Source organism: Labeo rohita, chromosome 17 (assembly GCF_022985175.1).
Source record: "Labeo rohita strain BAU-BD-2019 chromosome 17, IGBB_LRoh.1.0, whole genome shotgun sequence".
NCBI classification, from domain to species: domain Eukaryota; kingdom Metazoa; phylum Chordata; class Actinopteri; order Cypriniformes; family Cyprinidae; genus Labeo; species Labeo rohita.
In genome coordinates, this window is record NC_066885.1 from 11,225,209 (window position 1) to 11,253,145 (window position 27,937).

The following is a 27,937-nucleotide window of genomic DNA, read 5'->3' on the forward strand; positions in this document are numbered from 1 at the left end:
TTGTTGATTTTGTTGTCATGTTTAGTAACTTCTTCTCTTATGATGTCAGGATGAGTGTTTTCTCTACCCAAAATGATCAGTTAGCTGGTTGTTACCCTTGTGTTTCATGCACCAAGTTTTGAAGTTTGTATGTGTTGATTTAAGGCATTTAATGAGTGTTTTTGTCACATTTTACATGAGTACTTACAGTACTTACAGTTCTGAAAAAAATGAAAACTTCCATTAAACTTTTATTCAGCATATATGCATTCAATTGATCAAAAGTGACAGTAAAGACTACAAAGTTACAAAGATACTTTAAAGGAGAAGTTCATTTCCAGAACAAATATTTACAGATAATGTACTCACCCTGTGGTCATCCAAGATGTCTTCAGTCGTAAAGAAATTATGTTTTTTGAGGAAAACATTTCAGGTATTATCTCCATATAGTGGACTTTAATGGTGCCTGTGAGTTTGAACATCCAAATGCAGTTTAAATGCAGCTTCAGGGGGCTCTAAACTGTCCCAGCCAAGGAATAAGGATCTTATGTAGTGAAACAATCAGTCATTTTCAAAAAATAAATATATATATATATATTATATACTTTTTAACCTCAAATGCTCGTCTTGTCTAGCTCTGCAATGCGCATGCATGTTCTGTGTAATCCGGGTCAATGCGGTTAGGGTATGTCAAAAAACTCATATCTCGTATCTGCATCGCTGTTTTACCTTTTTTTGTAAAGGGCGTTTGTCCTTTTTAGAGCCTTTTGAAACTGCATTTTGGACGTTCAAACTCGCAGGCACCACTGAAGTCCACTATACAGAATTTTATTCTTCAAAAAACAATTTCTTTACGACTGAAGAAAGAAAGGCATGAACTTCTTGGATGGCAACAGGGTGAGTACATTACCTGTGATTTTTTGTTCTGGAAGTGAACTTCTTTGTTTACAAAACCAGTTCCAGATCCTACCAAACCGAAAACTTTTAAATGTGATGCTTTCAGTAGTTTAAGACAACAGGGAATTGTTACAATTATGGCAAATAATGCCATGCATACTACTGTTACCTTAATTTTTAAGCTCGATGTTCCTTATCGTTTACAGAGTGTGATGTAAAAATGCTTTGATAAAATGTATTTTATGTAAGTTCATATCTCGCATGAGGGAATCGTGAGTTAAAAGGCATTCGTCCTCGTGAGAGAAGGGGACCTATGGTGACAGTGACACTCCCTCAGTTGTGTCCTTTGGCCTTCCTGTTAGCAACAAAAGAGGGGACTTGTCGAGTCAAACAGCAGGCTCTAATCATATACTCAATTAACAGAACTGGGGAGAGAGATAAGATGCCCTTTCCTTTGGATGAAAAAAAAGGTTAAACATTTATGAACAGATATAAATCAGTTAGCACCTGCGAGGCTCCAGGGGTGGCAGAGGCTTTGCCAGCGCCAGCCGGGCACTTGTGGGAGAGGGAGATCTCCTCTCTGGCCGCTGCCTGCCGTCCTCTTTCCTGTCCTGTGGAGTGCCCCCTTGCGTGGGTCTAATTATCCTCTTAAATTTATATCTGCAGCCACAGGAGGCCCCCCGGGATTAGACTGTGTGTGTTTAGCAAATTGATAAAGAGACTTGCTGTTTGGAGGAGACTGATATCCACTCCTATATGTGATCTCTCCACCTCGGCGAACACAAGCAAACAGTCTTTGACCGGCAGAGAGCGACGGTTTGCTGAATACAAAGTGGGCTTCCTGTGAGAGGACCGTCATTTTATGAAGAACGGTAGCACTATATGACGATCTTTATGAAGATTGCTCATTTTCTCCTGGGCCCCTGTTTTAAGACACCATAACGTTTCGTTATATATGTCTCTTGAAACGGCACCTTCATTTAGAAGAATGATCGTCTGATGCGGTTGGAGACTGTTGGTTAGGTATTAATCTCAAACGCGAAACCGTAAACAGACCTGGCAATGGGTTTGGAAGGGAACCAAGAAACATTTTAGCTTAAAACACACGCTTTCGCTTCCTATTGGGAAATAAGCAAGGCTGAATGGATATCAGTTAATAACTTAAATTGTGGTCGTTTTGCTTGGATACAGACAAGTGAAACTTTCATAATGGAGTTCTTTAACTTTTAATTGGATATGAAAATGATGATGGCTCTTTCACGGACACAAGTTAAGGTTGACAGGGAAACAATGATACACCCATGCCACGATCCAATTATATATGATGGCATGAGGAAATAAACAAAGAAAACATGAACAACATTCTGTCACAGCTGAAAAAATAAGGTAGTCATTTGATACGTTCATACGGTCATGATACAGGTCATGATAAGGCCTGAATACCAGTCTGGTTTCATTGTGTTGAACTAATTGTGTGTCGACCACAGCATGATGACCACTATTGGGGCCAGAACCTCAAACCCCAAAACTATTACATGAGCGTTCCTGTGGTCACTAAAAATACCAATGACCACAGAATTAAGAACAGTAAAGGAGATAAGGAGACCCAGCGGCCTTCTGCGGTTTGGTTGTGTTATGGTTGCCTGCCACTGCTATATATACTGTATTGTGTATATATGTGTATATATATATATATACACAAATGCATAAAAAACACATTTTTATATTTAATCTGATTTAATATGCCCCTGTTATAATTATCATTTACCTTTTTTTATTAATTTGAACATAATGTAAGAATGATCCATCACCTTAATAATTTGTGGCAGTTTCAAGGAGCATTGATTTGTTTAGCATTTACATTAATTTATTGGCCTCTTTGAAGCGTTTGCACAATTCTCCTCAAATGATGTGAATAAATGGCGAATGGAGGGAAAGAGCAGGGAGAGAGAGGGAGATAGAGAGAAAGAGGTCTGTAAATAAGCATCCTACATCCTGCTTTAACTGACTTTAGGTCCCTTTGTGGTGATTAGCTATCTCCCATGGGGCAAGTGAGTTAGCAGAAGCAAAAGCTTTCTAATGAGCTGAGCTCTCGCGCCCCTCATCCCCGTCCCCTATCCACACACTCGCACACACACAAACGCAGTCCCCGAAGAAGGGCCAGTGGCTGTCTGAGGGTCCCAGGAGTGAGCTCTCCCGCACCTGTTCTCCTCATAATCAGAACATTTCTCTACTTCATGTCCAGACCCAGCCAATTGTCCAAAAATGGGGCGATTTGCAGTTTTCTTTTTTCTTTTCTTTTCTTCTTTTCTTTTCTTTTCTTTTCTTTTCTTTTCTTTTCTTTTCTTTTCTTTTCTTTTCTTTTCTATTCTTCGGTTTCATGGCACTTTAATAGCTGTTTATTGAAAAGCTCACTTCCACCCCCCATGTCATCCAAGATGTTCATGTCTTTCTTTCTTCAAGTTTTTTGAGGAAAGCATTCCAGGATTTTTCTCCATATAGTGGTCTTCACTGGAAGCCAATGGGTTCGAGGTCCAAATTGCAGTTTCAGTGCAGCTTCAAAGGCTCTACATGCCGAGGAATAAGAGTCTTACGTAGCAAAACAATCTGTCATTTTCTAAAAAAAATAGCTTTTTAACAACAAATGCTGGTTACTTCTGCATATGTCTTTCTTTCCTTTGTGACTACATAATGCATGAAGTCGAGCTAGTGCAAGATGAGCATTTGTGGTTTGAAAGTTATACATTTTTATTTCTTTTAGAAAATGATTGATCGGTTTGTTAAATAAGACCCTTATTCCTTGGCTGGGATCATATGGAGCCCTTTGCAGCTGCATTGAAACTAGGATTTGGACCTTCAACCCGTTGATCCCCATTGAAGTCCACTATATGGAGAAAAATCTTGGAATGTTTTCCTCTAAAAACTTAATTTTGGGGGGGTGAGTACATTATCAGGACATTTGTATTCTGGAAGTGAACTAATCCTTTAACATTTCTACCACTATTAATGTTTAGTATGCCCAAAAGCGGGGCATGTTGTCACAATGGAAACCAGGTATTAAACAAACTATTACAGTCCGAATTAAAATGTCAAATCAGAACTAGCAATAACTTATTGAGAAGTTGTTGACATTACAGAGGCAGAATTGTGTTTGATTTGTGTTTTGTTTTACTGACAGTGTTTCATTACTAAATCAATCAGCTGTTTGAATGAATCAGTTGAATGAATGATTCAGTGGCGATTTTAGGTTTATACTTAAAGTATATTTTCTCTTTTTTCCCTAAATTTTTTTCAGATATCACTATTGTATGGAGCCCCGAACATGACATGCAAGAATAAAATAAATAAATTTATTGAAAATGATTTATTAATTCGTTAATTTATTAATTCGTTCCCTCGTTTTAAGTAAATCGTGTGCACGATTTACTAATTTGTTTGGTAGTTTTAAGTAAATAGTGTGCTCAATATAATAATTTGTGCCCTTTGTTCTAGGTAATTCGTGCACACAAAATAATTAGTTGTACTTCCTGTCCACGTACACATTTTCATGTTGCTGCTATGTTATGTCATGTTATGTTATAGACAGAGACACTTTAATTGGGTTTTATTTTGAGTTGGGAATGAGTTATAGAGTCTTCTACTCAAAAAAATGTAATGCTATACAAAACAATGGTTTAAAATATGTTACAGTATAGTATAGCTTAGAGTTGGGCTACTATAACACTGTTGCCGAGGGTTGTTTTTCATGTCCGTGGGTTTAAGCGACCCCAATAATGTGATATTTATCCCCTGGAATGCAAATTTTACCAGGGGAACCTGCCAAAAATGCATATTTTACCCCCTGGAAATCACATTCATTACATACATGTTGTGGTGTATGTAAAATACACCACAACACGATGGGGCTAGTTTTGAATAGCAATTGGGTGGGTTTTGCCATGAAAACCTGGCAACCCTGATTTAGATTTCTGTTTTGTAAAGTAATGATGAGTAGCTATAACTTATCAATAGACAGTTAACGTAAAAGAAGCCGCCTATTCACAAAGAAGGTGGATACAATACGTAGCCTGCTGAAGATGAATAAAGCACCAGCACTTGTTAGGAGGTAATGATTAAAACGTGCACATGATTTACCTAGAACTAGGGCATGAATTATTATATAGAGCACATGATTTACTCAAAACGAGGGAATGAATTAGTAAATTGTGCAAACAATTTATTTTTTCTCCGTACTATTGAATTAAATACCAGCACAATAGCATGCATAGCAACATATCGTCTAATTGTCGTTATCAACAAAATTCCAGAAAATATTGAGATATAATTTTTTGTCATTATCTCACGCCCCTAGTCTGGTCACTTGTTGCTTAAATATTCAGCTTTTTCGAATGAATAGGTTGAATGAATGATTCAGTTGCTCACTCATGAAGCCAGTTGTTATGTTTGTGAAATAACTTATTTTGAATGTATTAACTGAACTCATGATTCAGTGACTCATGTTTCATTTTTAAATGATTTATCATTTTTGAATAAATCGGTTGAATTCAGTAACTCACTTATAACAAGGTAATTTGTTGGCACCTACTGGCATAACACTATGTAACCTATCCACCTTATTTTTCCCATAAGAGTGGGTGCAGCCATTTGTAATTTTTTTGTGTCTGGCTTCCGGTCCCATTCACTTTCAGCTATTTTTAGCTGCACAAAAAGCTCATTTTACTGCTTGAAATTGCAAACTGGTGTGTCTTACCATATTATTTTTATGTATTATCTTAATTATGAACACACTGGTTTGTAGTGCAAACTTTTTTTTACCATTTACTGCACCTCAGTATTCCTCACGTTATTTCCCTATGGGAGATTATGAACCGGATGTGTAACACACTTCCGCATTGAAAAAGAAGGTGGATAAATAGCCACTGAAAAAATAAGTATAATAAAAAATGATTATATCATAATTCGATATTTAAGAGGATTTTAAATTACAGTTTTAACCAACATATAAAAACCACTGTTAGAGAAAATACATATATGTGCAATGATAAAATGACACATATAGACACCGTCTCTTGTTGCAGTCACTTTAGCTCTTATTCTTAAGCAAACTTTTATTTTCTCATTTTTGAATAGCACACGTTGTTTACAGCTCTTCCAAGGCTGAAGGCAACAACGGCCAAATATTTTGTGAGGCGGCACAAAGGGACGCAGAGACGCAAAGCGTTGGCAGATGGAGAGAGGCATGATGAGGACCTCTGTGTCAGGCAAACAACCTCCATGCTGCACAATTCCCTCAGCAGTGCTTGACAAAGGCTGTACCTGCCTCCTGATTGTGCACATGTTCCGTCTCCCTGGGAGATCCTCCTCAGGGGCGGTGCGTGGACGGGAGAGCATTCCGAGCACAAGTGGGAACTGAGCGTTTATACAGATGATTATCCAGACTGCAGTCAGAGAACAAATAAACAAAATACAGGTCGGTCTCAGGAGCCCAAAGTCACTGGATCGCCCAACGCCCTTGTCTTTTCTGGTCCCTCGCACGGCGTTAGAAAGACGCCCCTTGTGGGACCGGCGAGAGCAAGTGTCGAGCGCGTGCAAAAGCGAGCAGCCGCATCTTAAACTTTCAAATTATCGCTTGTGAAACTTTGCTAACATGTTGTCATTGCCACATTTTAATCCACATGTTTCAAAATGCTCATAACACATATTTTATAGCTGTGTTCTACAGCATACTGCAAGATACTTGCTACCATTTGCACATCTTGGGTGTATGCTGGTGTATTATTTTATGTTAAAAATGGATAAAATATCATTCTAAAAGTGATTTAGTCATTTAAATTCAACCAATCAATTTTGGTTCCCATTGACATCCATTGTCTTTTTTGTCCATGTAATGGAAGTGAGTTGTTACCAACATTAGCAAGATTTACCAACATTCATTTTCTTTTGTGTAGCATACGGATTTAGAAATGCTTGAAGGTGCGTAAATGATGACGGATTTAGGTTTTTAGGTGGACTATCCCTTTAAAAGGCAAAGTTCATGCAAGTGACTCGGATTGATGGAAGATAGCAGCAGTGCTTTGTTGTACGAGTTCAAAAAAGCTTGTTATTGAAACGGCAGGTCCATTACAGCTCTCCGCCGGCACGTTCTAGGGCACACGTTAAGTGGCGCTGGTCTGTGAGAGGTAAGTCTGATAAAAGGGCAATTGCTGCCTGCTAGCTGTCCATCACGGCTCAGAGTAAACAGGCCAGCATGGTGCAATAATCTGGGGAAGTGGCCCTGTTGCTCTCTGCATCCCTCTCTTGTTGTTTTCTCCTCTTTGGCCCACAGGGGGTGTTTAGACCAGGCCGCGTGACCCAGCAACCTGGGGAGGGCCCTGGGAGGGGTTCCTGTGCCACAGGTGAGGCCTCGCTGCAATCTGCCCCTTTGCCCAGCAGGCCAATCAAGCCCGTAGTGCACGTAGCAACCTGCAGGCAGGGAGGGGCCCGAGAGGACCTTCTGTCCCTCTGAAAGCTCAGAGGAGCCTGTCACCACCTCGTTTAATTACCTCTGTGTTCTTCATTAATTCATGGGCATCTTAATGCCCTGCAGGCCGGAGAGAGAGAACGAGACAGGAGGAGGAGGAGGGGGTGTGGCGTGAGGGCGCTTCCAAAACAAAAACAATCCCGTCAGGAGCCGCACCGGTCGCTTAGGATGCTCCACTGGGACTTACTGGGCTACTTTAGTTAAGACCTTCATAATCATCTCCATATTGTAAACAGGGCTCAAGGGTCAGCAGTCAGGACCGGGGATATTTTGTCCCTGGGAGAAAGAGACAAAACAAATCCCTCAAGTCCAGCCTTATGGCCAAATTACACCTGTGGTTGCTTCCATTAGGCATGTGGTAAGTGATTTGAGACGCTGAGAAATGGCAGGAGATAAAATGACCATAATGACACCAGAGATTTTGCCCTCAGCTTGAGACCACAGATAGTTAGATGGCGGGAATCTCAAAACAACTGTATGTATTGAACAAAATAATTAATAAATTTAATTGCTGCTGCATTTAAGTGCCAACCTGCAGCAATAAGTTCATTTCACTTTTGAATTAAGTTGAAAATTTATTGTAATGATTGAAATGAATGATGGAAAGATGTTTGTATACCCTAGTGAAAAATAAATATACTAAATGTATTTTCAAAATACATTTATTTTATGCTAAATATACTACAAATACATTTACATATTTTGTACTTAAGAAAAATACCCTGCAATTGTACTTTTAGTACAAACAACTAATTTTGTACTTAATGCACTTTAATTGTGTGGAAGTAGTACTGAAGTCCAACTAAAGATATACTTATGTATATTTGATTGTGCTAAAGTGGAATTATTGCAAGTATGCTTTAGGTACACTTTAAATATTTTGCGTTTAAAGAGCGATATATTTAAAGATCATACAATCCACATCAATATTAAGAAATGTGCATTCTGCACAAGTAGTACTCCAAATAAAGTTTAAATAAAATTTTTATGCCAGTAAGTCTCGAGCAATATGTCAGCAGTGTTGGGGGTAACGTAATCAGTGAGTTACGTAATCAGATTACTTTTTTTATGTAACTAGTAAAGTAATGCATTACTTTTTAATTTACAAGAAAATATCTGAGTTTTTCAAATATGATGATTTCATTTTTTGTTTGTTTGTTTTTTTTTTTTTTGTTTGCCATTTATTGACTGACTCTTCTGTCCCCATGTTGAGAAATTGGGAATAAGACATTACTTTAGTTCTAGAATAAATGTGAACATGCATTAAATTATCTCACTCACAAAAAACAGATTCAGTATTTCTTAAAATGAATAAAAACAGTGAAATGGAACTCAGAATATGACACAAACCTGCAATAATTAAATATGTTAAATAATATCAAAATGTCCTTTACAAATTATTCTTTATGTATAGCATAAATAACTTAATGTGAGTAACTTTTTATATTAAAAACAAACAAGCAAGCCCTGCCCAGATTTAAAAAGTAACGGAAAAGTAACAATGCATTACATTCCATAAAAAGTAAGTAACGTATAGTTACTTTTTTAGGGAGTAATGCAATATTGTAATGCATTACTTTTAAAAAGTAACTTTCCCCAACACTGTATTTCAGTAAATACGTTAATAGACTTGAACTGTACTTTTTAATAAATAAAAAGTTTACATTAAATTTAAATCTATTAATTTTTTTACTAGGGCATTGTCATTAAGTAGACTGTTTTTGCAACTTCAGACACTTTTATGTGTTTTAGGTGAAAACCAATGCATTTTAACTATATGCAAGTGCTGCATTTGAGTGATTGATTGACCGGTTGTAATGTATTATTTATTAATTCTTTTTAGATATATGAAAGTCACAACAAATTACTTTTGGGATACTTTCCATAAAACTTTTTTTGTTTGTTTGTTTTTTTACATTTCAGTTGTATTTTATGCATTGATTTTATTAACTTAGATCCACATTTACAGTCTTTAAATATGAAAATCAATAATAAAAATATGAATTATCACAGTTAACATGACAATCTGTGATAATCCAAACAAAGAGTACAATAAACCTTAAACATTTCTTGAAATTAGCCTTAAAAGCAAAAAAAAAAAAAAAAAATAAAATAAAAAAATCTTTTTATTTCATTCCAAAAATCTAATTTCCACATAATACATTTGAGAAAAATAATTTTCACATGAAAATGAAGAGAAGAGAGGAAGAGAGAGAGAGAGAAACTTCTATAATGGATTTATATAATTAATTTTACATTACTGGTAGACAATAAAACTATTAAGTGTAAAAAGCTTTTTTAAGAAAGTTGACAGGGCCAAAAGTGGTTATAGTTGAAGAAATAGTTTACAACAGGATCATTTTTTACTATATTACAAATAAAAAGAAATAAAAAATAAATCAAATAAACAAGGGCCCGAAGAAACCAAACACAGACGTCTGTTGTTGTATCATTATCTATTTTCAGTAATGGCTGGACGTCTGACTCTGTACGTACTGTATGAACCTCAGTATGAAAGCTCTTGACAGGTGTTCATCAGCCAACAATAGGCAGCTTTTGTATTCTATCTGATGTCATCAGAGTGTGTGTGCAGCGCACAGGGGCCGTTCCTGACACCCAGGTCCCAGGGAGTGGAAAGTTAATCCTGTGACAGATGTGTCTTCTCTCTCCTGGCTCCCGGTCATGCTGCAGCGGCAACATCGGCGCCCTCCAGCCCGCCTCTCTCTCTCTCTCTCTCTCTCTCTCTCTCTCTCTCTCTCTCTTTTTGCCTATAAATATATAGGAGAGGTAAATGTTCACTCAATGCTTGGTGGAGTCCCAAGAGTCAGGCGGCCATGAGCGGCGTAACGGCGAAACACCCCCCTCATCTTCCTCTCCCATCCCTTCCGTGTCACATGATTTCTCGAGATTGACAGCCTCCCCAAAGAGTGAGAGCTGGAACAGATGGAATATGAATGGTTCAGTCGTGTATGAAAAAGGTGTCTGGGCAAAGGAGCGTCGATGGGGGAACTGCAATTGCAATTTAAGTGTGGCTAAATCTCTTTGTCTTCCTGTTCTCTGATCTCTCCGAAAACACACAGGAAGGTCTAAAATCAGTTCTGCGCACAACAAAACATTCCAAACAACTTACTAGATACGATATGCTGTGATATTGCACATTTTAAGCCAGTGGATAGATCATTTTTTTCCTATTTTCCAGTCAAGTCTGAGATGTTTACCTTTTTAAGAGCCGATTTCGAAGTTCCCTTCCATCCCTTTCACGTATTTTACGTGATCCCAACACAAAAGTGGTTTGGTTAAAATTGGGATAAAATTAAATGTTTCTATTCCATTGCCCAAAAACAACTTCTCGTTTAAAGTGTAATGGAATGCGTCCGCATAATAAAAGTCGAACTGTGAAATTTCATTTCCATCCTTCTACTTTGTTGGCGCAAGTCATAACGGTTCAAATTTGTGGATTCAGTTTCTTCCTAGAAATACAGCCAAATTCTCATTAGAATTATAGAGAAATAAGATTGTATCGCAACACAGTCAGCATGTACTTTGCTCATTAGTGACTGTCTCAATCATGTCTTTAATAGGCATATGGTTATTATGAGATGCCATTTCAAACCATGTTAAGCACAGCAAGCAAACCCATTAAAACATAAGTAGGGGGATTTTTCCCAATATGAGGTCATAAAGGAAAATGATAAGACGGAGGCTCTCAGTGAAAGTCGTAACTCTTTCAAGACTCTTTTCTGGGAATGTCTTCCGAGAAAGGACAAATTCGAAGCCTAGACGCTTTCGCTGTGCCAACAAGGGTCCTGTCACAGTTTGTCAGTACACGCATATATAAACATTAAATATGATTGATAAGCGTTTCTTCTGCTCTCCCAGGCTTCGATTCATCTTCTGGAGTCAGAGTAGGGTAAGAGCGTCTGTCTTGCCGGTCCCTCGACATCTATTTGCTTTTAAGCGCTAAGTCATTATCAACTAATACATGTAGATTGTGTTAGGAGCGAATGGTGTGCAGTGGAATGAGGGAAAAATTAGTGAAGTGTTATGGAGGACAGCAGATGTTAGGCTGGAGTTATTACAAGCTGAGATGATTAGCTGAAAAACATTACTTGACAAAGTGGTGGCATGCGGATGACAGCTGAAGTATTTTATGCTGGAAATTTGCAACATTTCTAGAGGCAAGACAAGCAGGGACCGTCAATGCGGCACGGCCTTAAACACGAAAAGCTGTAGTCGCTTTTGTCCTGATGAAAAAACGAGATATCATTACTCTCTGTTATTTGACCTCTGTTATTTGTCGCTCTTGCTTACGTGAACTCTATAAAATCATTTCTCCGCGATACGGCTCTGACATGACATGCCCAATTAGCTATGCGGAAAAACTTCCTGTATTTACGCTGAACCCGAGCGAGCAGGTTTCTCCGCTTATCGTGTGACAGAGTTTACATATTAGGCGTGATTATGTTATGGTTGCCCGAGCAAAAAGATTCCCTTTACTGTCAATTACGAAATAGGCAGAATGGAACAAAAAGGGGGAAATTTAAGCGTCTTCAACAACTTCCTGTAATTTCAATTTATTGAGAATGAAACAGAGGATAAAGATTTTGAAATTATAAGCTATTATGCGCCAGCGAGAGAGCAGGGCTGAGGGTGACTTCATAAAATACAGCTGACAAGCCTAAGCAAATTACCCAAGACCATTACAAAAATCACTTAATTGCTAACCATTCTGTCAGGTCAATTGACGCTAAATGAAAAAATAACAGAAAAGCGTTTATGCCGCGAAAGGCGGGCTCTGAGAATGAGGTGAACACTTAGGAAGGGGGAATGGGTGGAAATGCGCTGCGTAAAGTGCTGTCGTAGACTAGAAAAGACTAGAGTCTTTTTCAGAACAGCCAATTTACCTCATAGATTCTTCTGCTTAGAAATAATCACACGTATGACCCATTTTAAAATGTATCTGTTTTGTTTCTATTGCTTTTGCATATTGTTTTAGGTGAGATCATTATATATATGTGTATATATATATTTATATTAGTGTTAATTTTGTCAGCTATTTTCAATTTTAGCCTTAGTCTTAGTCCTGTGTCAAATGTCCTTGTTAGTTTTTATCATATTTAGTCAACCTTTTCCTATTTAGTTTTAGTCAAGTTTTAGTCGACTAAGGCCCGGTTTCACAGACAGGGCTTAGACTAAGCCAGGATTAGGCCATAGTTTAATCAGGACATATAAGTAATTTTTATAAATGTGCCTAGAAAAAAACATTACTGGTGTGCATCTTGAGACAAAACACTGATATATCAGGCACTGATATATTTTAAGATCAGTCAGTGCAAGTTTATTTCAGCTGAAACACCTCGGATTTAGGTTTTAGTCTGGGACTAGGCTTAAGCCTTGTCTGTGAAACCAGGGGTAAAAATCTCAACATTTTAGTCTAGTTTTAGTCAAAGAAAATCGAATGTATTTTAGTCTAGTTTTAGTCAAAGAAAACCTGAAGTATTTTAGTGTAGTTTTAGTCAATGAAAACTTGACATTTTAGCAATAAGATTATTATTAATTAACCGTTAATTAATTAATTTTGGCAGCCATTTTTAATTTAGTCTTAGTCTTACTCAAATGTACATTTTAGTTATTATATTTAGTCAGCCTTGTCCTGTTTTTGTTTAGTCAAATTTAAGTCAATGAAAAGTTATGAGCATTTAGTCAGGTTTTAGTCAATGTCAGTTAAACTGATTAAAAATATTTTTGCTCAAAATTATAATCGTAATGATTGTTGTGATTTGAGATATTTACTTGCATTTTAGGGATTGCACTTTAACCAGTAAGCACAAATCAGTAAAATGTGAACTCATGCACATGGTTTATTTCACCTCATGTAGTATACTGATTTATTATGGGCTTTTTATTATATATAAAAAAAATAATACCAAAGATGTATGCCCTCTCTCTGTCTACATTATGAAAACTGGTAAAACAAATGAAAAATATTATAAATTGAAATTCCCAATAGTAATTCCAATAATTCCAAATTGCAAAAGCCTATGTTTCTCTATTAAAACAACAGCGGTTGATTAAGTGCATTTATTCAGCAACCACAATCGCAAACAATATAGTCGAGATCTCATGACAGAACACAGACCGGCTGAATTACGCTTTCATTTAGATCGCTAAACTCCAGCTTGTTTGTCTGTGTTTTCAGATCATCGGCGGTGGGGCTTCTGCAAGAGGGAACGTGCGCTTGCGCATGGTTGCCAGATTGCTTAAAATAAGCAAAACACCAGGCAGAAAATGTATACTTGTAACAGTGAAGCTCTGATTTGGGGATTTACACTCTTGATATCTGGCAACCACAAACAAAAGCTCGTGTAGTAGAGGCATGTAAAGCAGTCCACAATAACATTTTGTCTCCTTTGATGAATAAAGAGAGGTTTTTGGTAAAAAAAAAAATTGTAGTACATTTTAGTCTTGTCTTTATTCGTCAACCAAATCGCACGTTGATATAGTCATAGTTTTCATTTATTCATCTTAATGTCATCTCGTCATGGGAAAAAAGCTTGTCAATGAACATTTTTCTTCATATTTTTCATTGACGAAATTAACACTAATATATATACATTTTCTATGTAATTTATTCACCACAATGTCATTTATAACTTGGTTTTCCTTCTTGCACAAAACACAAAAGCAGCTTGGACGTTCTGCTAGATATCTCCTTTTTTTGTCCCTGTAAGAAAGTCAGATCTGTTTGAACTGACATGAGGTGCAAATGATGACAGAATTTTCTGTGAACTGTTAGTGCTTTAAGTTCCGCATGTGTTTCGCCAATTCAGTTCAGTTGGTTTTCATTTTCCTCCTGTCCTGGCTCACTGTTGAGCGCCTGCAATTCATCATGGCGCGAGTTCAGACGGGATCTGAGAGGTATTATCGTACAATCACAACATGTTACCTACCACAGGATCTAAGGGAAAGCGGTGTGATTGAAAACACGGCCCAGACTAGAGCTTCTCCCCTGATCTGTAGCGCATAATGAATAAGGAGCTGCTGATTAGTAGATAAAAAGTGATTAATAGCCGCACTGATTATCGAATCAGGCCCCTCACCGGAATAATCAGTTAATTGATCATTATTCTATGGGAGCCGTCAGTATCCGCGACGGTGGTGGTCTGCGGAGAGCGCTGAAATTGAAGTTTACTTAACCTGTCAGCTGGAGAGGCAACACAGAAGAAGACCCACCTGCTAAATGTTATCCTTTCTCTCACTTATTTCTTCTTTCTTTCTTTCTTTCTTTAGATTCTCTCTTTCTATATATATATATATATAATGATTTATATAATACAATATATAATGACTATTTGATATCAGTTATTAAGATCTAATATTAATTTAATATTATTTAATGTCTGTTTTTCAGCTATAACATTGTAGACATATTTGTATATATCTGGTTGTTTCAGTGACATTTATTTTGACCTGTGTGGGGAAAACTAAACAGGTATTTGAAGTGATTAAGATAATGAGATCAGTCTGAAACTCTGTCGACAGATTTGCTAAGGAAGATGCACATCTTATCAGTCTATCCAGAATCCCTCCTGTATCGATGTCAGATTACACACCCTGCATGCTCTCCTGTTGTGCTGTGCTGTTCTGCTCCGCTCTGCTCTGTTCTACAAGAGAAATCACTAACTCCCAAGCGTACTCGCATGGACCTTTGGGAATCAGCCATTGTGAGTGGAAAAGATTCCTGGAGAAATGTGTTAGAGATGCAAAGTACAGGGGACACAGGAGATATATACAGTGTGGTCTAAAAGTCTGAGACGACAGTCAAAATATATTTTTTTTCCCACGTTTTTTTCCCACATTAAAAAAAAGTTTCTGAATTTGGAAAAAAAAGGTTTTATGAAAAATAAAGCATAAATATTTCAGAATATGCACTATTTATAGGTCAGTGATTATGTGTCTCCTTTTGGATCATTTTGAATCTCGTTGGAGAACATGATCTTCAAACTTTTTCACTGAAATTGTTATGCTGATAATATAATTTCTATTTAAAAATTGTAAAATAAAATAAAACAATAAAATAAAATATGCACTATTGCTCCAATTTTGTTTTCCTCCAGTTTTTGGACCCTACTGTAAATATGCATAATACTGAGAGATTTGGCTTAGGTTGCATTGGTCTGGATGAGACCCCTGCTGTGGATTATAGAGCAAGGAAATGATTTTATATGCGTTACTTTTATTTGTTTTGTTTGGCCCATCTGACTGGATAGTACAGTGTTGTTTATGTGTGCGAGCAAGAGGAAAAAAATTTTTTTTTTTAGAATTTGAAAAAAAAAGTTTTTATGAAAAATTAAGCATAAATATTTCAGATTCTACACTATTTATAGGTCACAGATTAAATAAATGTGTTACTGATCGTGTGTCTCCTTTTGGATCATTTTTAATCACATTGGAGAACATGATCAGGTTTTTAACTTCAACTTCTTCACTGAAATCGTTATGCTGATAATATAATTTGTAGTTAAATAAAATAAAATAAAATAAAATAAAATAAAATATTCACTATAGTGGTCAGATTTTTTTCCCCTCTAGTTTTGGGACCTTACTGTGAATATGTATAATAAGAGAGATCTGCCTGGTCTGGATGAGGCCCCTGCTATGGATTATACAGCAAGGAAATGATTTAATATGCATTACTTTTATTTGTTTTATTTGGCCCATCTAATTGGATATTGCAGTGTTGTTTATGTGTGCGAATGAGAGAGAGAAAGTAAGAGAAAAAAATAGAATATGGAAAAAAATATGTTTTTATGAAAAATAAAGAATAAATATTTCAGATTATGCACTATTTATAGGTCACTGATTAAATAAATTTGTCAGTGATCCTGTGTTTCCTTTTGGATCATTTTGAATCACGTTGGAGAAAATGATCATCAACATTTTCTACTGAAATGGTTATGCTGATAATATAATTTGTAGTTACAAATTTAAAATAATAATAAATTATTTTTTTTTTCTTCAGTTTTTTAGACCCTACTATAAATATGTATAATAGTGAGAGAACTGGCTTAGGTTGCATTGGTCTGGAAGGAAATGATTTTATATGCATTACTTTTATTTGTTTTATTTGGTCCGTCAGTGTTGTCTATGTGTGCAAATGAGAGAGAGAAAGTGAGAGGAAAAAAAAAAAATTTTTTATGAAAAATAATAAGTACTTCAGATTATGCACTATTTATGCTGTTTTAATTTTTTTAAATTATTTAATTAATTTGTAACTGATCATGTGTCTCCTTTTGGATCATGTTGGGGAACATGATCGTTGGGTTTTGAAGTTTTTCACTGAAATGGTTATGCTGATAATATAATTTGTAGTTAAAAATGTTACAATAAAATAAAATGAAATATTCACTAGTGATTTTATATGCATTGCTTTTATTTGTTTTATTTGGCCCATCTGACTGGATATTACAGTGTTGTTTATGTGCAAACGAGAGATAGTATATATATATATATATATATATATATAGAAGAATAAATATTTCAGATTATGCTCTATTTATAGGCCACTGATTAAATAAATTTGTCAGTGATCATGTGTCTCCTTTTGGATGATTGTCATTTAATTCAATGACTTAAAAGTTTGATAATGATCATCTGAAATTGTTATGCTGATAATATAATTTGTAGTTAAAATTTTAAATAAAATAATAAAATAAAATAAAAAAAAATGTATTAGTGATTTTCTTCTTCCTTTTCTTTCTGTAGTTTTTGGATCCTGCTGTAAATATGTATAATAGTGAGAGATATGGCTTAGGTTGCATTGGTCTGGATGTGTTGGTCTGCTGTGGAGTATAGAGCAAGGACATGATTATATATGCGTTATTTTTATTTGTTTTATTTTGCCCGTCTGACTGCATATTACAGTGTTGTTTATGTGTGTGTGAACGAGGGAGAGTAAGTGAGAGAGATTGTGTGCATTTGCGTGCTCTGGGGGTCTGTGCCATCCATAAATAGTTACAATGTCAGAAAATTGCTGTTCAACTGTATGTTCCCTGATACATACGAGTGCTCAAAGTGGGCTATTAAGATTTCAAGAGAAAAAATACACTAATTGGTAAAACGTTACCGCAAACCAGATACACTGTGAAAATCCCGGATACCGAGGGCCATTAATTAACCTTAGCGCAACGATTACTGCTTACATTAGAGAAGAACATGCGAGAGATGGCGGGTTTTTTTATTTGGCTCTTCAGAGACCCTGGCGGAAGGCCCTGCCCCCGTGAGCCGCGATATGTTAACCGAGAAGCAACTAATTAGATGTCAAAAATTCATAAGGCCCCTCTTTAATATTGCATATCTATCCCGGTATGTCATTTGAAAACAAGGGACTGCACAAACAGAGCGACCGCAACACAAAACCCCAGCAGGGACGCTGACAGGAGAAGAAGGCCGAGGAACACGAGCGAGACGAGGAGGAACAGAGAAAGCGCGAGAGGGAGGACGGCTCAGAGAGGGAAGGAGATAAAAGGAGAGGAAACGGGAGGTACGGGGGAAAAAAAAGCAGGAAACAATCAAAGAAAGTTCCTTGATAAGCCCCAGAGAACGGCACCTGTGGAAAATGTAATCTTACAAATTCTAGCAGAGGAGGCGGTGGGGAAGCTCATGATAATGTGATTGTGGGCAGAGGAGGGGCGCTCGGAGCCGCCGAAAGCAAGCGGCCCGGGTCCGGCGGAGGGGGAGGGAAGGCGAGGGGTGGGGGGCACGAGGGCCAGCCGAGAGGGGACTGACTTATCAAAGGCACTGGCAGGTAAATAGTCATTTACTATGCATGCACAATGAACGGTACACGGTGGCTTGACACAGGCGGCGGGGCGATAATGAAAGGCACTGCTATTGTGGCATCCGTCAAGGGACTCTTTTTAATATTGCTTCCTTCTCTCAAGTGACGGAGCGCTGATGCTTCTTGGCGCCAGCCTCCTCTTGTAAGTCACTTTGCATAAGATGAGACGGAGTTGAAGTGTGATGCATTATCGGAGCAGAGGGGCTCTGCAGAATGAGCTTTTTCCCTTTTCCTTTTTTCCTCCTTTTTTACCTTTACCTCCATATTAGCGCAAAAGGTTAGGATGTGCCGCCTTTAGCTGTGCCACTTTCTCACTATTGCAAGACAACTAAAACAAAAAATACTTAGAATACTAATATTTTATTCAAGTATATTATTATAAAACTTTTTGTGTTTTTTGTGTATATACCAACTAAAAACATATTCTTATTCTATATACCACCAAAAAGCATTAGATAATCTATCTATCTATCTATCTATCTATCTATCTATCTATCTATCTATCTTTCTATCTATCTATCTAATGTGTACATGTGTAATTTTAATTTATTATTTTATTTTTAGATTTTTTTCCCCTTTAAAAAAAAATAGCAAAAAAAAAAAAAAAAAAAAAAACTGTTTTGACTAACTTTGGGTTCTAACTTTAAATATATAAAATTGCAAAAGTTAATTTTAAGTAAATTAAAATAGTTTTTAAAAATAAATTGTGTTTTTTATTATGCATATTTGTGATAACTAGGGTTATCACAGTAAATGTTCATAAACATTTCTGTTATTTTATTACATTTTAAATAATTAATTATTTACTTACCTACTTTTGTAACATTTTTTTTTCTTTTACAAACTTTTTGATTAACTTCGGGTTCTAACAATTTTTTTTATAAATATATAAAATTGCAATAAATCAATAAATATAGTAATGTTAATTTTAAGTAAATTAAAATCTTTTATTTTTTTTTTTATTGTATATATTTGTGGGAACTAGGGTTACCATAGTAAATATTCGTAAGGGTAAATTTTGCAGATGCAATTACATTTTAATTATTATTATTTTTTTTTTTTTTATTGTGTGTATTTGTGGGAACTAAGGTCATCATAGTAAATGTTCATAAGGATAGACTTTGCAGATTCATTGATGGTGAAAAATTGCAATAAACATTTCTGTCATTTTATTACATTTTAATTAATTAATTAATTATTATGTACATACTTTTTTATCTATCTATCTATCTATCTATCTATCTATCTATCTATCTATCTATCTGTCTATCTATCTGTCTGTCTGTCTATCATCTATCTATCTATCTGTCTGTCTGTCTGTCTATCTAATGTGTAAGTTTTAATTTTTTTTTCCCTTTAGTAATGAACTTTAAAAAAAAATGGCAAAAACAAAAATTATGATTAATTTCGGGTTCTAACTTTAAAAATGTAAAACTGCAATTAAAAAGTACATTTAATTTTAAGTAAACCTTTTTTTTTTTTGGTTTTAATTTGTTTTTATTTTGTGTATGTGTGAGAACTAGGTTTACCATAGTAAATGTTTGTAGGGATAGACTTTGCAGATTCATTAAAGGTGAGATGATGTTATTTGCATAAAGAAGAGCATTTGAATTCGACGTGAGGATGACATTCTGATCAAAGATGTTTCTAAATGAAAGGAAATCTGAGACTGAAACAAAGGGAAATGGGAAAGCTAAATAGTTCAGACAGTGACAGTTAGTAGGAGGGGGTGCTAATGAGGAACAGTCCAACAGATTTTTACTGTAAGTGTGTCAGAAGATTGAAACTGGAATTAAAGGGAAGAATCCCGAGGTGAGGTTAAAATATGCCGTTTAAAAAAAAAAACATACTGATATAACTGGACTGTTTTTTCTTTTTTTTTCTGTTTTTTGCCAATCTCTCAATTAAAATGCATACCCACAATGCATATGTAAATGTTAGGCCATAAGCTTTTGTATCACAGACAGTATCTCTCTCCTTACACATCCTTTAACACAAAACCACACTGGTTGTGTCATGCATACCTGTATTCATTCCAATTTGAATTAAGTGACATGTTCTGATTCTTGGCCATCGAAGCAAAAAATTAGCTTGCTCTCCCTGTTAAAGGTCAAATTACTTAAGAAGGTCTGGAAATAAAGAGAGAGAGAGAATGAAAGGGAAATCATTTATGCACCCATGCACAAATATTTGAAGCTGCTACAAAAAGATTCCAGCACTGATGAGGAAAATATGAAGACAGAGGTGAACTACTGATGATTCAAAGACAGAAAAAATGTATAATGTTAACATTAGTATTTTTATTATTATTATTATTATTATTATTAGTGCATATAAATTAATTATTTAACACTATAATTGAATATTAGTTAGGATATATGTTAATAATCAAAAAGTATTATGCATAAAAGCTAATTTAAATTATATAGTTATTATATTTTCGCATATAAAAAGAAACAGTAAATAAGAAAATGCTTGTGCTTCTAACTTTTTTTTTTCTTTTCTTTTCTTTTCTTTTCTTTTCTTTTCTTTTCTTTTCTTTTCTTTTCTTCTCTAAAGTTAGTAGATAAATATGTGACAAACTCAGTCATGGTTTAATAGACATGGCTTCCATATTTGTTTATTTAGCAGATAATCAATCCTTCTGAGCATAAACTCTTATCTCTCTCTCCCTCTCTCTCTCTCTCTGGAAAAGCCACAAGATAAGGGAGATGTGAAACTTTGAATTTGTGCGCGATTAGCAGATTAAATCTTTCTGTCACTCTGTTTACCGCCCCCATCACATGCCCCTGTTTATCTTCGCAGGTCACAAGACTAAAAGCGGATTGTATTCTGCAAATTTCGTTTGTTGCCAAACTGGCACAGGAGAGTGATTTGTTCAAACAATCCTCTTTTCTACCTGGTTACAGAGAAGTGATAGCCAGCATTTTTTTTTTTTTTTTTTTTTGAGGGACCACAATTATCCAGTTCTTTGAGGGAATTTCCAGTATTATTTATTAATTTATTACTTTATTTATTAATATATTTTTAAATTAAATGTATATATTCATTTATTTATTGGAATGTAATAGTCAATAATCACAATAAAAATGCAGTAATGCTTTTTTTTTTTTTTTTTTTGGAAAAGTACATCAATTATGATGACTCTTTTCTGTTCCACAGGGTGAAAAAGTCATCCAGGTTTTATAATAGGTAAGAGTGGGTAGATGATGACAGCAAGCAATGATCTGCTGAATGTGCAAACGGACTGACCAATTTTAGACACATAACTCGATGATTCCTTTGTATTTTTGTACATATGTATTATGTATATTTGTATATCCCTTTGTAATTCCTTTGGATTGTATTCTGCAAATTTCGTTTGCTGCCAAACTGGCACAGGAGAGTGATTTGTTCAAACAATCCTCATTTCTTCCTGGTTACAGAGAAGTGATAGCCAGCATTTTTTTTTTTTTTTTTTTTTTGAGGGACCACAATTATCCAGTTAAGTGCTTTAAGAGAATTACCATTATTATTAATTAATTTATTATTTCGTTTATTCAATTTTTTTTTTTTTTTAATTTAAATGTATTTATTTATTGGAACGTAAAAGCCAATGATCACAAAAAAATGTAACAGTGATTTTTTATTTTTATTTATTTTTTATTTTTTGAAAAGTACATACATTTTGATGACTGTTTTCTGTTCCACAGGGTGACAAAAGTAATTCAGGTTTATGATAGGTAAGAGTGGGTAGATGATGACAGCAAGCAACGATCTGCTGAAGGTGCAAACAGACTGACCAATTTTAAACACATAAATCAGTGATTTCTTTGTATTTTTGTATATTTGTGTTATGTATATTTGTATATTCCTTTGTAATTCCTTGGATTGTATTCTGCAAATTCAGTTTGTTGCCAGACTGGCACAGGAGAATGATTTGTTCAAACAATCGTATTTTCTACCTGGTTACAGAGAAATGATAACCAGCCTTTTTTGTTTTTTTTTTTTGTTTTTTTGAGGGAGCACAATTGGTCTAGTTAATTCTGATCTCATAAATGTATGACTTTTTTTCTTTTAATTTTTTTATTTTTATTTTACCAATTTTAATTATATATTCATTCATTAATTCAAGTATTATTTTCATTTATTTATTTTTACATTTACTTATTGGAACTTGATAGCCAGTGATGCAACTATGCATTATTTATTTATTTATTTACTTTAATGGAAAGTACATAAATTTTGATATCTCTTTTGTGCAACGCTGGTTTTGTGGTACATACAGTAGGGGTAGGTAGATGATGACAGCAAGCAACGATCTGCTGAAGGTGCAAACAGACTGACCAATTTTAGACACATAAATCAGTTATTCCTTTGTATTTTTGTATATTTTTATGATGTATATTTGTGTATTCCTTTGTAATTCCTTTGGGTTTTATTCTGCAAATTAAGTTTGTTGCCAAACTGGCACAGGAGAGTGATTTGTTCAAACAATCCTATTTTCTACCTGGTTACAGGTCTACCTGTTTTTTTGTTTTGTTTTGTTTTGTTTTGAGGGAGAACAATTGTCCAGTTAATTTTTATCTCATAAGTGTATGATTTTTTTTCTTTAGTTTTTATTAACAATAATATTTATTTATTCATTCATTCATTCATGTATTATTATTATTTTTTTAATATACAAATTTATTTATTTATTTATTTAATTATTGGAACTAAATAGCCAGTGATCTAAGTGCTTTTTTTATTGAAAGGTCCACTTAATTCTGATCCCATAAATTCATGATTTTTTATTTAGTTTTTATTACCAATATTATTTATTTATTAAATAATTATTTTATATATATTTTTTATTTATATTTAAATGTCCTTTTTTATTTATTGAAACTTAATAGCCAGTGATCTCCATCCATTTTTTTTTATATGGAATGTACATATATTTTGATAACTCTTTTGTGTTCCACGGGGGTTTCGAGGTATGTCAGGGTGGGTAGATGATGACAGCTGGCAACGATCTGCTGAAGGTGCAAACGGGCTGACCAATTTTAGACACATAAATCGGCGATTCCTGCCATGGAAATCATCTTTTATTCCGTCCCTCACCCACACCTGAGCGTTTCGCTTACACCCATTTAATCGGACGTATTTCTGTTTCCTGTGCAGGAACTCAGCCCCATATAATTGACCTCATTAAAAGACAGCGAGCGCATAATGAACGGCAATGCAAACAGAGGATCGGGCCTAGCTAAATAATTCAACAAACTGTCAGTCCCATGCGCCAAAGTGCTGTATGGCTTCACTTGAAGAGGTGTCGTAAGCGGCGCTGTCGTAGCGCGTTCTGTCTGCCGGTGATACCGCCGCGAGATGCTTTGGAATCCAGAAGTCCGTTACCCCCCTGCTCCATCCGCCGCCCCTCCTGCCAACACTGCCGCCGCCAGCCGTCCTCCCCCCCAATCAAACATCACGAGCCATCTTCCCACCTGTCACGGCTTAAGAGAGGGCCACTGCTTGCACTTCATTACCACTCTCTCACTTGGAGATTTCAAACAGATTTAAACTAATGAGGGAGCATTTAGAAACTCAGGGATGCCAATGTTGGAAGACGAAAGGGACCGGAGGGAGGGAGAGTTTCGTACACACACACACACACACACACGCATACATGCACACTCACGCGGGGACTCTATACTCACGTACACTCGCGCTCACACACACACACACACACACACACATCTCTCTGTGACTCTCTCTCTCACACACACAGCCTAGGATTGTCAGCGCAGGTGAACAAAGTGAATGGGAGATGTGGCTGACAATAAAGATTTCTTTTAACATCAGTGAGAGCAGGCTCTGGAGACAGGCAGCCAGGACAGATGCAGAAGACGGTGTTACTCTGAGGGCCACGGATGTTTCCCTGAGACCTGGAGATGCCAGCTCTAATGATGAGCCCAGGAAGTTGCAGGCAGGCAAGATGCCAGCCGCAAATCTATTATTTCATTCTGCTTTTTTAAAGAGGATCTTTAATAGACACCCTAAATTTCAGCGAGTGTCAAGGGCTGCTTAAAGTTTAATTCTCCCCCACTTCTTTCCCTATTAATAGGCCACACAGTAAGAAAACAACACATTATTTTTTAATATCATGAAAAAAAGAAAGCGGAAAAAAGTCTGCTTTTGAATAACAGTCACAATGCGTTTCAATGCAAGCGCCATCTGCCACTTTCCGCTGATCTGCAAATAGTCCCCTGGAATTGTGACACTAATTTACCGCAGGTTTCCACCTCACTGTATATCCAGGCACTTTTTTTACAGAAGGTGAAGAAGAGTTCTGAACCCAGCTGAAGATGAGTTACAATATCTAATGAGACCGAATGAGGTGATTAAATAAGTTCAGGGAGTTATCTTGGGATGGGGACGCGATTCCAGGGACTGGGGTTCGTGTAACGGATACTGTTTTCCGTGGCAATTAGGAAGCACGTTCTTGAATGATTGCAGCGTTTGATTTCTATTTTACATAAGTGGACCTAACGCTGCAGTTGGGAGCAGACATCTCCATTCGCCTTCCAGCACTCATTTGCTTGGTCTGTGCCTTTCTCTGTATAATTAGTAATTAACACATTCTTTTGTGTAGGCCTCTCTTTATTTATGGCCGAGCGCTTGCCAAATACCACATTCCTCCGCCAGGATCAGATTAATGTCGGAGCAGGAGGAACTCAGAGAACAGGCCAGCCTCCAGTCAGTAGTGCTTACGCTCCACAACAGCACAGGACACCTGATAAAAAAAAGTGTATATGAGTTTTATTGAAATTATACCTGTGAATGAATCAGTGCATGAACTTGATTAGCAGGCAGACATGTCATTAGTTCATTTGCGTGCATTGGAAAAGTTCTCACTGCGCTGCTTTGATGAAATCTTTTTTTTTTTTTTTTTTTTGTCTGTAGAGCTGTTAATTTATGCACAATTATCATACATCAAGGTATTTGATCATTTTTCTTTAATAACCAGAGTTGCTAAGTTGAACAACTGTTGCCACAGTTTTTTTTCCTTCTTTTTCTGAAGTTTAAGAGTTTGAAATTGGATCAATAAAATGCTGGGTTTGGGGGTTTTTTTTTTGACCCAGTGGTTGGGTTAAATGTTTAACCAACTTTCTGAGTGGTTTTAACTCAGATATGTTTTTTTAATTATTATATAGCTGGCTTAAATTGAACCCAAAATTAAAAATTAGACACATAATTACTAGAGGCATCAGTAATAATTAAAAGGTGAGCATTTATTTATAACAATTTAATAAATGTGTATTGTTTTATTATAATTTATTAATCTTACTAATAAATGTTCATTTCCAATGCAAATTTGGATATATATCTTAATAATGCTTAATGTATAATGCTTAACATAATTTTTGAACAACAGTTGAGTTAAATATAACTACCCAGTAGGTCTGATTAAACATTCAACCCAACCCCTGGGTCAAAACAACACAATCGCTGAGTTTTTCCATATTTAAGCCAACTTTGATTGTTTTAACCCAGCATATTTTAAATTGTATACATTTCTATTATATTCATAAAATATTAAAATATGCATATAATTTGTGTTTGTTTTTATGTTTGTGTATATGTTTGAATAAAATAATTTGTTGATGACAGAAAAAAGTCACACTGCACTAATACATAAAAGTATAGTGAATTTGCAAGTAGAATATGTCAGCAGTAAATATAAATAATATATATGCAAAGCAACGCACTACTGTATGGATTCATATATTAAAGCAATGCTAAAAAAAAAAAAAAAAAAAAAAAAAAAAAAAAAAAAAGTAAATATTATAGCATGTTGACTTAAGCTTTTTGGTTATTTGACATTCTTTAAAGCTTTCGTTTACCTATAAAATATAAAGTAGGCTTACAAATGCATTATTGTTAGAGAATGTCAAATATGTAAATTAAGCTTTTAGAGTGTCATATTTTAATTTTACAATCCGTATTCAGTGAATATTCATAGCAGAACATTGTAGTCATGGCACAGTGATTAATGTATGTACATGTTCAACAATGGTGCTTTTCCTGTGTTGAAGAGCCAAATCTTTTACTGTTGCTATACATATAATTAGTGTAAATATGTGACCCTGGACCACAAAACCAGACACAAGGGTCAGTATTTGTAAATTGATTTATACATCATCTGATCATCTGAATAAATAAGCTTTCCACTGATGTATTGTTTGTTAGGACAGGACAATATTTGGACGAGATACAACTACTTGAAAATCTGAGGGTGCAAAAAATCAAAATATTGAGAAAATCACCTTTAATGTTGTCCAAATGAAGTTTGTAGCAATGCATATTACTTAAGTTTTGATATATTTATGGTAGGAAATCTACAAAATATCTTCATGGAACATGATCTTTACCCTATATCCTAATGATTTTTGGCATAAAAGAAAAATTTATAATTTTGACCCATTACAGTGTATTTTTGGCTACTGCTACAATTATACCCATGCTACTTAAAAGACTTGTTTTGTGGTCCAGGGTCATATATATATGAATAAATAATCATACATACATATGAATAAATGTTATAAATATTTATATAAATACTTAGTTATACATATTTAAGTATATATATATATATATATATATATATTTTTTTTTTTTATGAATAAATATTTATTTCTAGTGTCAGATTGAGGAAACATTCTTTCTTTTCTCACTAGAACCACAAGAGGATGACGACACGTTCATAAATTTTACCATCATGTTATTTTAAGCGTTGCTGCACCGTGACTGTCATTAAATCTCACTAACGTAGCTCATCTTCCAAACGTGTACCTTTTATGGCAGTTCGAGTCAGTCACAGACTCCAAATGCATCACAAAACCACGCAGAGCAGGTGCGGCAGTGGCAAGCGCTTCACAGACGGACTAATTCACTCATCACATAACATGAGCTAATCCTCTTCTTCCTTCTCTGCCTCATCTTTTCCTTCCACAAAAAAAGTGGGAAAGAGTGCCACGGTAAACAAACAAACAAAAACACATATTTGTGTTTTACCGCAAATTACAGCCAAATCCAATCTGGGTACGCCCACACCTGGAAAGTAGCGGTTAAAGGTTTTTTTTTTTTTTTTTTTTTGCTAACACTTTCTGAGTTTTTCTAACAGATGTGGTAAATCTTTGGGATATTTTCATCACGTCTTTGTTTAATACACTCAGTTGTCATTTTGTGGCGCACTTCCATTGTTCCCGCTGACCCCTTATTAAATTTATTTAATTAGCTGCATTTAAAAAGTGCCCATGGAGACGCAGGATAAATCTGATAATTTTCTCACTCCCAAGAACGGTGTCGTTGCGTGCGCAGTGCAGTGGGGGTGCGTTCACACGGCTCTAAACGCCAGGCGGCTGCAGAACAGCTGAAGTCGAGAACGTTGGCCTGGAAAACAGGATGCTAGCCTGCAGAGAGACGGGCGGATAGCGGACGAGCCGTGATTATCGCAGTCGTTAATGCTGTCACCTTTGAAAAACACCTCTCTTTGCAGTGGGTAACAAATACAGGTGTTTAATTTTGAAATTAAGCCAGTGTGAAAGTTCATAAGTGTGCTAATGGGGGTCTGCTTAAAGGAGAAAATGAGACTTGGGCATTTTAGAGAGTTCTGAGAAACATAGTCTTGTTAAAACCCGGTGCTAAAAGGGACATTATTAACATTATTAACACAATTCGCC